The 12,817-nt window shown below is 38.3% G+C and overlaps 1 protein-coding gene across 6 annotated transcripts in view; it reads right to left on the bottom strand.

The window, feature by feature from the left end:
* The window catches only part of BCLAF3 (BCLAF1 and THRAP3 family member 3), a 103,125-nt gene that overhangs the window by 28,053 nt on the left and 62,255 nt on the right, over positions 1–12,817 (bottom strand). The window lies entirely within an intron of this gene.

Below are 12,817 nucleotides of genomic sequence, written 5' to 3'. Positions count from 1 at the left end.
ATAGGTACTTTGCTGTGCTTTTTCTTTAAAGTTCATTGTGACCACAAATTATCTAATATCACATATTTATGGTCTTAGAAACAAAAGAAAAATGGATGTGCCTCCACTTATGTATGTATATATATATGTATACACACATATCCTCATACAAACCCATCCCATCCCCCATCATGGCTATCATGTACTAGACTACCTTCCAATGTTAATATATCATCTGATAAACTGAGCACAGTTCAGAGATGCAATACAAATTTAACATAAAATCAGTCAGAATAGTTACAAAACTCTATGACCAATAACTCCTGATATAGCTATCATTTTTTCTAGAAGCCAATCCTCCAGACTATTAGCAAAGGATGGCATACTCAGGTAGTCAAATGTTCCAAATCTTTTGCAACTGCAAGAAGAAGAGAATCCTGGAGCATGAGAGGTAGAAAAGACTTCTGTGACTATGCAGGGGAAGGGAACCTGCGGCTTTGAGGCCACATGTGGCCCTGTAGGTCCTCAAGTGCAGCCCTCTGACTGAATCCAAACTTTACAGAACAAATTTCCTTAATACAAGGATTTGTTCTGTGAAACTTGGACTCCGTCACAAGTCCTCACCTGAAGACAGAGAAGACCACATATGGCCCTAAGACAGCAGTTTCCCCACACCCCTGATGTAGTCCATTCACACAATAACCCATATTTTATGGTGATTTTTTAAAATTAAAAATGTTTTCTCATGGCTACCAAATCAAGGCATCTGAACAGAAGTAATTATTGCTGAGTAGCAGGAAATGATGAAAAGGACTGTTTCAGAGAAATCTGTAAAGACTTATATAAATTGATGTAGAGGGGAGGGAACAGAACTATGAAAAAAATTAACATTACAAAGTAAAACAACTCTGAAAGAATTAAGAACTCTGATTCCTTATCAATGGTGAAGCACATTATTACCTACCTCCTCACAGATAACTGATAAACTCAAAGGGTAGAATGAGACATGTTTTTGGACAGTTAATGTGGGAATTTGTTTTGCTTATTAGTGATATGTGCCATTATCAGAGTTCTTCAATTCTTTTATTTTCATTTGGGAATTTGAAGGGTAAGCAAGAAAGAGTATAGGATAGGGCTTCAGAAAAAAAAAAACACAGAAAAGTAAGACAGCTTTGAAAGCTATATATTGAAGTTATTATATATTTTAAAAGAACCACAAACTCTAAAAACGAAAATTTTAGTTGTATGTATAGCCCTCTCTTTCAATTTTACAATGTATATGGAAATACTAATTTTATTTGGTGTCCATTAATTTCTGAATTTTTTACAACTCCCAAAAGGTAAAATAAAGCAAGTAGTACAAATATACCCCTTTATGAGTAAGGAAAGTCTCAAGGAGGTTAAATGAATGATCCAGACATTTCATTACATAATTAACTCAAACCCAGTGCTTTCTCTACACATAATACTGCTTCTTCACTCACAAAATAAGAAATATTTTGTTTATTTGAAATGAGTATTGCTATATATCATGCTAATTAATTTACCATTTCTGCTGCAAAAACAAAACAGTACCACACCAAACAGATGTAATTTTGTTTAGTATAAAAGAACATCAGCAACTATATTTGTGCAATCCATACAATATCTATTCCCAAACATATTCCCCAATAGGTAATCCTAAGTCTTTCAATTTAAGTTATTCCAATTATACTAATATGGACCATTGCAGCAAATGTTCAATTAACTCCATCATAGGAGGACAGCAGTCTAAAGTAATAATAAACTGCTTAATTACAAGAAATGCTAGTTTGCTGACTGAAATATCATTAAGGTCTGACAGTCTAACAAGAAGTTTTAGAACAGTGATGTAACAAAATGGATTCAATGGCTGGAAGAGGAGTTAACCTCTTTGGCCCATAATGCCATCAGTAGTAATAGTCCTGTGCAGCTGAAAAGAGAAGGAAAAATGAGAATGAGAAGCAAACAGATGAAGGAGGGAGGGAGGGAAGGAAGAGAAAGAAAGATGTCACTGAGACTTCTTTTTCTCCTAATAGAAAAGTTCAGAAGACATGAGGTGGTGAGGGGAAGGATGAGTGCTGTATAGTTATGTTGTGTTTTAAGAAGCCTAAAGATGTCCAATTCAACACATACAAAACTGTGATGGTAGCTAAGGAGAGAAATTTGGGATACATAAAAAAACCTGGGAATCATCTGCACAGAAATGATGAAACCAGTGGGACCAAGGATACAGGGGGCTGTTTGCTGTTCATACCTTTCTGAGGAAAGCTCCTGACTCCCTCCTAGACTTCTCACTCCCACCCCATAACTTGTCTCTTCCTCTGATACGCTGGTTCCTCTAGCAATCTCAGCCACGTTCACTCATTCATTCCTTTCCTGGTCTTTACACTAGATTTCTCTAGATGCCTCCTCATTTCTTGTAGATTCATTTTATGGGTTGTTTTCCTCCATTCCAATTTCTTTTTTGCTTTCATTTGTATTTCCAGTATTTAGCACAGTGTCTGGCACACAGTAAGGGCTTAATAAATGCTTCTTGAATTGAATTAGCAAGAAGTCAAGTTCATGGTGAATAGCCTCAATTTTTACCCTGAATCATGATGCAATTCCTTAGCTCAGAGAGTGAGAAACTTGCCATGGTACACCAGAGTAAGGATGAAAAGGTTTATAATGACTACTGGTGAGTAGAATAATAAACTGATTATGGAGACGTAAAAGGATTGCCTTGCTTCACTGAGGGCCCAATTCAGATTAGGTAATATTTGCAATGGACCCAGACAAAATGGTTTTATAACTTTATCTAGCTCTGTTCAGGAGCAAAGGCAGCAAACAGTAGGAGCAATCCAAGGTTGGGGTTGGCAAAGTGTTATCTATCAGTGGTCAGACAAAAGAGAGTCAAATACAGAGAACAAGTATAGAATTAGGTTGATTCATCAACAAGTGCTGATAGGGAAAGGAGTAAACTGTAGACACTGAAAAGGTGATGGCCTAGGAAAGAACTAAGGGGTGGGGGGACTAAAGGTTAATAGTGTGAACAAACAAGAGAGTTAAGGACAAGATGAAATGAGGAAAGCTTATCATCAAGTAATTTAATCAGTAAATAATGTATAAGTGCAAAAGCAGGGGAACATCTTTGGATGAATTTATTAGTACAGTATTAGCATAGTGCAGTGAAGAGACACCTGGACTTGCAGGAAAACCTGGATTCAAATCTGACACTACTATGTGTTCTTGGGGATAAGTCACTTCATACCTCATGGCCTGGATTTCCTCATTTGTAGCTCTGACCAGGCTAAGGATACAGTGAAAAGTTAGAACAGCTAAAAACATCTTAGCAAATTCTGGAGGTTTTGTGATTGATCATTAAGGAGTTTTGAAATACCTCCTTACAACCCTATCACTCCCTTCCCTAGAGTCAAGAGGGTAGGTTTAGTGCAGGGATAGCAAACAGCCCTGGGTTTTTCTGTTAACCCCTCTCATCCCAGATCACATTAGGAGAAGAGTTTCATTCTTCCTCCCCGACCTGGTGAAAGGAAGGAGGGAGGACGGGGCAACAGCTACAGCAGTGGGCCTACTGGTAATGGCCTTGGGCCCCAGGGCAACCCAGAAAGCCTGGAAGCATCACCCAGGTTCCACACATCCTGCTCACCCCTCCCTAGAAGCCCTGGGAGAGAGAGGGAAGCCAGCCTACTCTATTAAAGTTGTAGTTTTAATGCGTTAATCATGAGATGCCGATTCTCAGTATAAAGTAATTCAGAAACGCATTCAACAAAATTGAAGTCACCTCATTGGTAATGGGTTTGTTTCAAATTGGTAGACTTTTATATTAGTTATATCAAGAAACTTTTCGCAATTTGGTTACACCTAAAACAATCTGACTATCACTTAACCAAAAATTGTAAGATTGTTGGTTATTGTTTTAATGTTAAGACCTAAAGCTGGTAATTAATTACCATATGGTAATTAATTGTATGGAAAGGAAGGGATGAGGTGAAAGCCTCATCCAGATTGGTTCTGCCCATTCAGAGCAGTCCTCAGTTCTAAGGGTATAGATAGGGCAGATAGGAAGCCCTTTCTCTGGGGTCCTTTGTCAATCCTCTTTATCTTGTAAACCTGACAAAAGGCTTCTTTGGGCTATGGAATTCCTAAACAATGAACTTGGCTTGCTGAGAATTTGTAAGTATATAGAAATGATCTCTAAGGATTGACTTTTACACCAGGAAAATTTAAATTTGACATGTAAATCCTGGAAAAATTTCCCTTAACCTGTGATTAGTAAAACTAGCTGTTTGATGTAAAAGCGCGTGGGACTGTAACTGATTTTATTTTGAGTTGTCTAATGGCTAATAATCCATCAATAATCAATAGTCAATAATAATCCACCATATGAGAAAAATGCCACAAGCTACTCAGAGAGAATGTGATACAAGTGGGAGGCCTCCTTTGGGAAAAGCTGAGAAGAAAATTTTAGCCTCAGTCTAAGACAGGATCCTCCTGGCTCAGTTCCCTCATTGTGTTCCCTTGAAAAGGAATGTTACCTACCATGCTATGAGGTGGTACTGATACTGCATGCTTGGAAAACTGTGAATTCAAACAGATCTCAGGATGTTTTATCCTGTCATACTTGATACAAATTTCGTTCCTGCTTTATCCTTTTATAGCAAATTGCTAGAATCAGAGCAAGGGATCAGTAAAAGATGTAAGCACAATGCAAGTGTGCGAGATCTTGCTGTTTTGACATGAATGTGTAGTCATTCCATACCCCAAATTACTGAAATTGAATCAGAAACATCTTCAGTTTGGTTTGGAGAAGAAAGATATTTGGAACCAGAGTGGAAGCTTGGGGCAGTAACAAGATCAGTTAATCCTGCAGGTCAAATGTAAATGATTTTAATGGGCCTCTTGCTCTTTTACTTCTCTCTACATTTGGGCCCTACAGACTTGTTTATCAGATTTGTGTCTTCCAGACTACGGGCCTACGTCCACAGTTGGCGGCAAACAATGGGTACCAGCCTATGTTCCTGCATTGTCCCCTGGATGCAGCCAGCCAACCTCCTCTCCAGGACTCCAAAGACAGCTCTATGTTCCTTGACAGCAGAAAGCAGTTTCAGCAGACCTTCACCCTTTACCCCAAAAGAAATGGTGTCCCATTTGTTTGAGGTGGGAGTAACAGGGTATGGGCCCTGGAACCCCTCCCCCCCAAACTTTCCCATATGGCCCTGAGGCTCAACTCTGTATAATCCTTCCAATTGTCCTTTCATTGTGGCTCTGATTCTCAATTCTCTGTTACTTCTAACACAGCCCAGCCCTCATTGTCTGCACCTGGCCCCTCTCCTTGATTACATCTAGATGTACTCCTTGACCACTGTTATGTGTGTTCATCTTGCCCCCATTAAATCGCTCAGATTTGAGGGGGCTGAGCCAAGATGGCAGAGTGAAAGCAGTGACTTGCTTGAACTCTCCCCCAAACCCCTCCAAATACCTACAAAAAAATGGCTCTAAACAAATTCCAAAGCAACAGAACCCACAAAAAGACAGAGTGAAGCAAATTTCCAGCCCAAGACAACCTGGATGGTTGATGAGAAAGGTGTATCGCGCTGAGTGGGGAGCACAGCGCAGTGCGTCATGGGCACGCAGGCTGCAGAGAACTTGGAGCAGGCCTCAGAGGAACTGATTCTCGGGTAGCTGTGGTGGCTTCCAGGCCTCTCCACCCACAAACACCAAAGACAACTTGGAAGGTCAGTGGGAAAAGTCTGTTTCTGCAGTGCTGAGAAAGGAGCTAGGTCACAGCCAGCTCTACAGCACAGAGTGCAGAGGATGGTCCCCGGGGCAGTGGCTGCGACCTGAGCTTCTGGCCCACCGAATGAGGGAGAATCAAGTGGCCGATCAGAGAGGGATTGCAGGGATCTATTTACCAGAGATGCGGCAGGAATCTATTGCTTTGCCGGTACCTGGATCTGGGTCACAGTTCTAGGCTGCGGTCCTGGGGCTAGAAGGAGCGCTGGCGTGGTGGAGCTTGTAGTGGCAGTAGAGAGGAAACCTTCTTCACAGTTCCAGGAAAAAAAGGAGTGTTCATGGTCACTAATAGATCAGGGCACAGGCCAGGAAAGGAGTAAACCCCTCGCCCCTTATCATACCACCTTGGAAGAACTGAAAATTTACAGGTCCCTACAAGTGTCTCTGAAAACAGCTGTATAAACCCCCAAAGCTTGGGACAGTACATTTTCCACACTGGAAGCAGGCTCTCACCTCAACAAAGAGTTAACAACTCAAGTAATTGGCTGGGATCATGAGCAAGCAGTGCAAAAAGAGTCAGACTATATTATCTTACTTTGGTGACAAAGAAGATCAAAACATACAACCAGAAAAAGACAACAAAATCAAAGCTCCCACATCCAAAGCCTCCAAGAAAAATATGAATCAGTCTCAGGCCTTGGAAAAGCTCAAAAGGGATTTTGAGAAGAAAGCAGAGGAAAAACTGGGAAGAGAAATGAGAGTGATGCAAGAAAATCATGAAAAACAAGTCAACAGCTTCCTAAAGGAGACCCAAAAAAATACTGAAGAAAATAGCACCTTAAAAAATAGCCTAACCCAAATGGCAAAAGAGGTCCAAAAAGCCAATGAGGAGAAGATGCCCTAAAAAGAAAAATTGGCCAAATGGAAAAGGAAGTCCAAAAGATCACTGAAGAAAGTACTTCCTTAAAAATTAGAATAGAACAATTGGAAGACTAGTGACTTTATGAGAAATCAAGACACTGTAAAACAAATCCAAAAGAATGAAAAATTAGAAAACAATGTGAAATATCTCATTGGAAAAACAACTGACCTGGAAAATAGATCCAGGAGAGAGAATTTAAAAATTATTGGACTATCTGAAAGCCATGATCAAAAAAAGAGCCTAGACATCATCTTTCAAGAAATTATCAAGGAAAACTGCCCTGATATATTAGAACCAGAGGGCAAAATAGAAATTGAAAGAATCCACCAATCTCCTCCTGAAAGAGATCCCCAAAGGAAAACTCCTAGGAATATTGTAGCCAAATTCCAGAGTTCCCAGGTCAAGGAGAAAATATTACAAGCTGCCAAAGAAACAATTCAAGTACTGTGGAAACACAATCAGGATAACACAAGATTTAGCAGCTTCTACATTAAAGGACGCAGGGCATGGAATATAATATTCCGAGGGCAAAGGAGATAGGATTACAACCAAGAATCACCTACCCAGCAAAACTGAGTATAATCCTTCAGGGGAAAAAATGGTCATTCAGTGAAATAGAGGACTTTCAAGCATTCTTGATGAAAAGACCAGAGCTGAATAGAAAATTTGACTTTCAAATACAGGACTCAAGTGGAACATGAAGAGGTAAACAGGAAAGAGAAATCATAAGAGACTTATTAAGTTGAACTGTTTACATTCCTGCATGGAAAGATGATATTTATAACTCATGAGACCTTTGTCAGTATTAGGGTAGTTGGAGGAAAAAATTATATGTATAGATAGATAGATATAGATAGTATAGTAGAGGGCACAGGGTGAGTTGAAGATTAAGGGGTCATATCTGGAGAATAAAATTAAGGGATGAGAAGGATTATACTAGGAGAAGAAAGGGAGAGGTAGAAGGGTAAATTATCTCACAAAAAAAAACAGAAAAGAAAAGCTCTTACAGTGGAGGGGAAACGGGGAAGGTGAGAGGGAATGATGAATCTTATTCTCATAGGATTTGGCTTAAGGAGGGAAAACATACACATTCAATTGGGTATGGAAATCTGTCTTACCCTACAGGAAAATGGGGGGGGACAAGAGAGCAGGGGGATGATAGAGAGGAGGGCAGATTGGGAAAGGGGGTAATCAGAAGCAAATACTTCTGAGGAGTGACAGGGTCAAAAGAAAGAATAGAATAAATGGGGGGGCAGGATAGGATTAAGGGAAATAGAGTTAGTTTTTCACAATACATCTACTATGAAAGTGTTTTGTATAACTGCATATGTATAACCTATATTAAGTTGCTTGCTTTTTCAATGAGGGTGGGTGGGGAGGGAGGAAGGGAGAAAATTTGGAGCCCAAAGTTTTAAAAAACACATGTTTAAAAAAAAATTTTCACACACAACTGGGAAATAAGAAATACAGGAAATGGGGTACAGAAGTCTATCCTGCCCAACAGGAAAATAGAAGGGGAAGGGGAATTCAGAATGCATGCCATCTTGGGGTGGGGGGAGGGGTGAGATGGGGCCAAAATTTGGAACTCAAAATCTTATGGAAGTAAATGTTGAAAACTAAAAATAAATAAATTTATATAAAAAAAAAAATACACACACACACACACACAAATAAATCGCTCAGATTTTGAAAATCTGGCCAATAGCACAGACTCACTAGGAATCTTGCCCACCCCAATCAGTGTTTTAATAAACCTTGTCTCTCACTGAAAAAAGGCTTGAATTGAATTCTTTGGAGGCAGAGCCGCATCTTTTGCCCTGTATTTTGGGGCCCCCAGCACCTCTAGACTGCAACAGATACGTAAGGTCCCTTTCATCTCTAAATCCTGACATCATAAATGTTAATTCCATATTGTTTTTAGTGCCATTGAGATCTCCCATCTCATAGGACCATAACAAACTGAAAGGGACCAAAGAAATATCTAATTCAGCACCCTCGTTTTAAAGATGAGAATGCTCAGGCCCACAGAAATTTAAGAGATTTGCCCCACCAGCAAGGTGGTGCAGTGGATAGCGCACCAGTTGTGTAGTCAAGAGGACCTGAGTTCAAATCTGGCCTCAGACACTTGACATTTAATAACTGTGTGGCCTTGGGCTAGTCACTTATCCCCAACTGCCATATCACTCTTTCTTCTGAACTATCTTTTCATATTATTAAAGTACTTCATGGGCAAATGAGTTTATGATCTTGTGGTACTTAAATAACCTGATGTATTTTCTTTCCTTTAAAAAAAAACTACCTCTACCTTTTTTCCCTGTCATAAAAGAATCAAAAAAGCATCTAAGAACTGCTCTAAAGTGGTAAGAAAAATTCATTTGAAATTATAAGAAAAATAAATGCATTATGTGGTAGATTGTTTCATATGCAATTTTCTTTTTCTATTATTTATACATGGAAATGTTCATGTTTATTGATGTTTGTTATATTCATGATATATTTTTTAAAAAAGAAAACAAATTGCAAGAAAGGTCCAATATGTAAATTTACATAAATATACTAGGAACAAAAAAAGCACAAAGACTGCCTACAATGCACTAACACTTTCATTTATAGTTTGGCAGTGTTTCTAATATTTAGTCTTCTTGCAGAACACAAAAAGCATTACACTAAGTTGACTATTAACACAACCATAAAAATTAATTTGGGAGGGTTCTGGTTAAGATGGATATATGAAAATTCACACAGTTGTATCAAACTCAAATACAAACAGATCCTTTACTGTACGCATACTGACTCAGAAAACTGCAAATTAACATTACCTATGCAGTTACTGCATTTTATTTTGTTAAACATTTTCCCAATTACATTTTAATCTGGTTCAGGCCCAATTGGGAGTTTTGAATAAGCAGCAAATTCAACACCTCTCTAATCCAGAAAGACCAACAAACTGAATAACAAAATCTGAAGAAAAACCTAAGTAAATAACTTCATCCAGTCAGGATTGCAATAAAGGACAGCCAAAAGCTGTAAACAATAGAAGAGGACAATACCAGATAATACCAGAGCCAGCATAAATGCAGATACTGAGATTTGAAGCCTACTCTAGCACCCTGAGCAAGAAAAACAGGAGGATAAAAAAGGAGGAAAGGAACAGATCAGGCCTGCACCAGCTGTCGCCTGAAATCCTTTGGCGGGCTACAGCTGCTGCAGGACTGGAATAGATAAAATCTAGCAACCTTATCAGGGAAGCTTTAAGGAGAACATAAGACAACAGTAAGGTCCTTAAAAGCGATACTCATATACAGAGCTCTGATCAGGGACACTAAAGCTTACCTATGCTACGCTCTAGGAACAGACACATGAAAGGAAGGTGAAGTCAACAGCAAGACCCCAGGAAATCTAGTCTGGGTTAAAACAGGCTATGACCAATCCATCTAAGAGTACACAAGGAGGTAGAGGTAGACCTTGACCATAACACAAAGTCACCTCTAAAGATGGTAAAGAGAAAGTACTAAAAGTAAGCACTGTGGAGAAATATTATGGATCAAGAATTACGTAAGAGGAAAATCCATTAAGAGTATTATCCACAACAAATTTTTATTTTTTTTTGGCTAGGCAATGGGGTTAAGTGAGTTGCCCAGGGTCACACAGCTAGTTAAGTGTTATTATGTGTCTGAGACCACATTTGAACTCAGGTCCTCCTGAATCCAGGGCCATTGCTCTATCCACTGTGACATATAGTTGCCCCTATCCACAACAATTTTAAGTTCACCTAGAAAACAAGAAATTTTTTAAAATGAAAAGTTCAACAGAAAAAAAGTAGAAAGAGAACAACTCAAAATATAAGACAGAAACTTTACCCAAGTAGCCAATACCTTGAAAATCAGAATAGATCAAACAGAATTCAACAACTCTGAGACAAGAAGAAATATTCAAATAAAAATCAAAAGATTAAAAAAAGAAGAAAATATCAGGTATTCACTATAAAAAAAAATGACCTGGAAAATAGGCCAGAGACAGTTTAAGAGTCACAGAACTCCCAGGAAACTCAACCTTTCCCCTGCACTCCAATCTGTCCCCCCCAAACACATTTCAAGAAAAGAGCATTGGAAACTGCCCAGATTTATTACTGCCCAAGGGCAAATGAAAATAGAAAGAACTGACTAGTTACCTCCTGATAAAAACCTCCATATGAAATCTTCTAGAAATGTTATAGTCAAAAAACAAACCTTCCAAGTGAGAGGAAAAATACTGCAAGGAGCCACAAACAAAGAGTTCAAGTAGGAAGAAGACAATCAGAATCACCTAATCACCTAGGACCTGGAAGCTATTAATATAAAGGGGGAAGGAAGAGAACAAACACTAATTAAGTACTTATGTGCTAGTATATCTTATTTAACCTTTACAATAACCCTGGGAGATTGGTGCTATTATGATCTTCACTTTACAGCTGAGGAAACTGAGGCAAGCAAGGTTAAGTGACTTGCCCAAAGTCACACAACTAGTAATTATCTGAGGCTGTATTTGAACTCAGGTCTTCTTGACTCCAGGCTTGGTGCTCTCTCCACTGTACAATCTGGCTGCCTAAACAAGACGAGGTGGCTTTCATTCTAACAAGGACAGAAGAGACAAGCGGTCCTTTAAAATCCTAATGATTTCAAGGGTTAATTAGGGAATTAAATGAGACAAACGGGGGGTTGGGGGTGGTTCTGTTTTGATGAGCTTGAGCACAAAGAAAAGGGAAGGGGTAAAAGGAATCACTAAGGAAAAAATGGGCACTGGGGCACTTAACTACGTCTCATAAATGAGGTAGGTTCTGAGAAGAATATACAAAAATAGGAGTAGGAATCACATGAACCTGAATTTCATCTGCTGTAGATGGAGAGGAAGACACAGACACACAGAGTCTAACATAGTAATAAACTGTGAAGAAAAAGGCAGATACGAAGAGAACAGAGGGATTGGGTGTGGGGTTCAGGACAGGTCAAGGAGGGAATAATCACAAGGCAAATGAACTTCAAATTCATAGGGTAGATTGCAAAGGGAAGTTTAAAAGGAAAGAGTTTGTAAAAACCAGTAATTAGAGTTTGGGCAAGAGAAGCAGATCATTTCAGTGTTAGATAATTAGTGATGATCTCATTCTTTATTTTCAAAACATTTTTCTTTAAAAGAACATATAAGTAAAAAAGATGATATGGTACATATTACTATTTATTCCATTAACAATCAAAACGTGAATGGGTTAAAGCTCACATAAAATAGGGCAGCAGAATTGATTAGAAAACAGAATTTTTACAATAAGTTTACAATAAACATTTTTAAAAAATGTTAGCCAAGAGTTTAAAATGAGAAATAGTATAAGAAATTATGAAAAGGAAGGATTCAGAGAAATTTGATAAGACTCTTATGAAAAGATATAGAGTGAAGTGAGCAAAACCAGAAAATTTATACAGTAACATTAGAAAGTAAACCAACTTTAAAAGACTTGAGAACTCTTACCAATGCAATGATCAATCATGATCCTAAGGAGTGCTGATGAAGCAAATTACCTACATCTCTTCATAAAGAGGCAAAAGATACAAGATGCAAAGGAAGATACATTTTCAAACACTGTTAACATGGGAATTTCTTTTGCTTGACTTTGTTTATATATTATGAAGGATCTATAGTTTTCTTTTTTCACCCAATGGGAGAGAGGAAATGGCAATGGTGTACAGCCAAGAAAAAAAATGAAATTAAATAAATATATAAAAAACACAAGAGAGTCAATGAAACATTTTTTTTTTAACATCCAGGAGAACAGGCAAGGACAGAAAGAATCAGATCCACAGGGCTGCTTTGAAGGCTATACATTGAACTTGTGATAATTTAAAAAGCAAAGCAAGCTACAGCTACACATAATAGAGACACACAGTTACATATACAATCCTCTTTTTCTGTTCTATTCTGTGTATGAAAATGCTAGATTCTGAAAGGAAAAAAATTTTTTTTTCTAAAAAAGATAACTCGAAAGAAATGAAGATTTGAAGCAAAATCTATCATGCTTCAGGAAAACTCAAAAAACAAGATTATCCATCATGGTCTCAAAGCAAACATTAAAATTAGACAAGATTAAAAGAAAACCTACATTATGCTTAAAGGCACCATAGATAATGAATCAAT

The sequence above is a fragment of the Phascolarctos cinereus genome, unplaced genomic scaffold (genome assembly GCF_003287225.1).
Source record: "Phascolarctos cinereus isolate Bilbo 61053 unplaced genomic scaffold, phaCin_HiC Scaffold_726;HRSCAF=1367, whole genome shotgun sequence".
Taxonomy (NCBI): domain Eukaryota; kingdom Metazoa; phylum Chordata; class Mammalia; order Diprotodontia; family Phascolarctidae; genus Phascolarctos; species Phascolarctos cinereus.
This window is presented reverse-complemented; position numbering and strand designations above follow the sequence as displayed.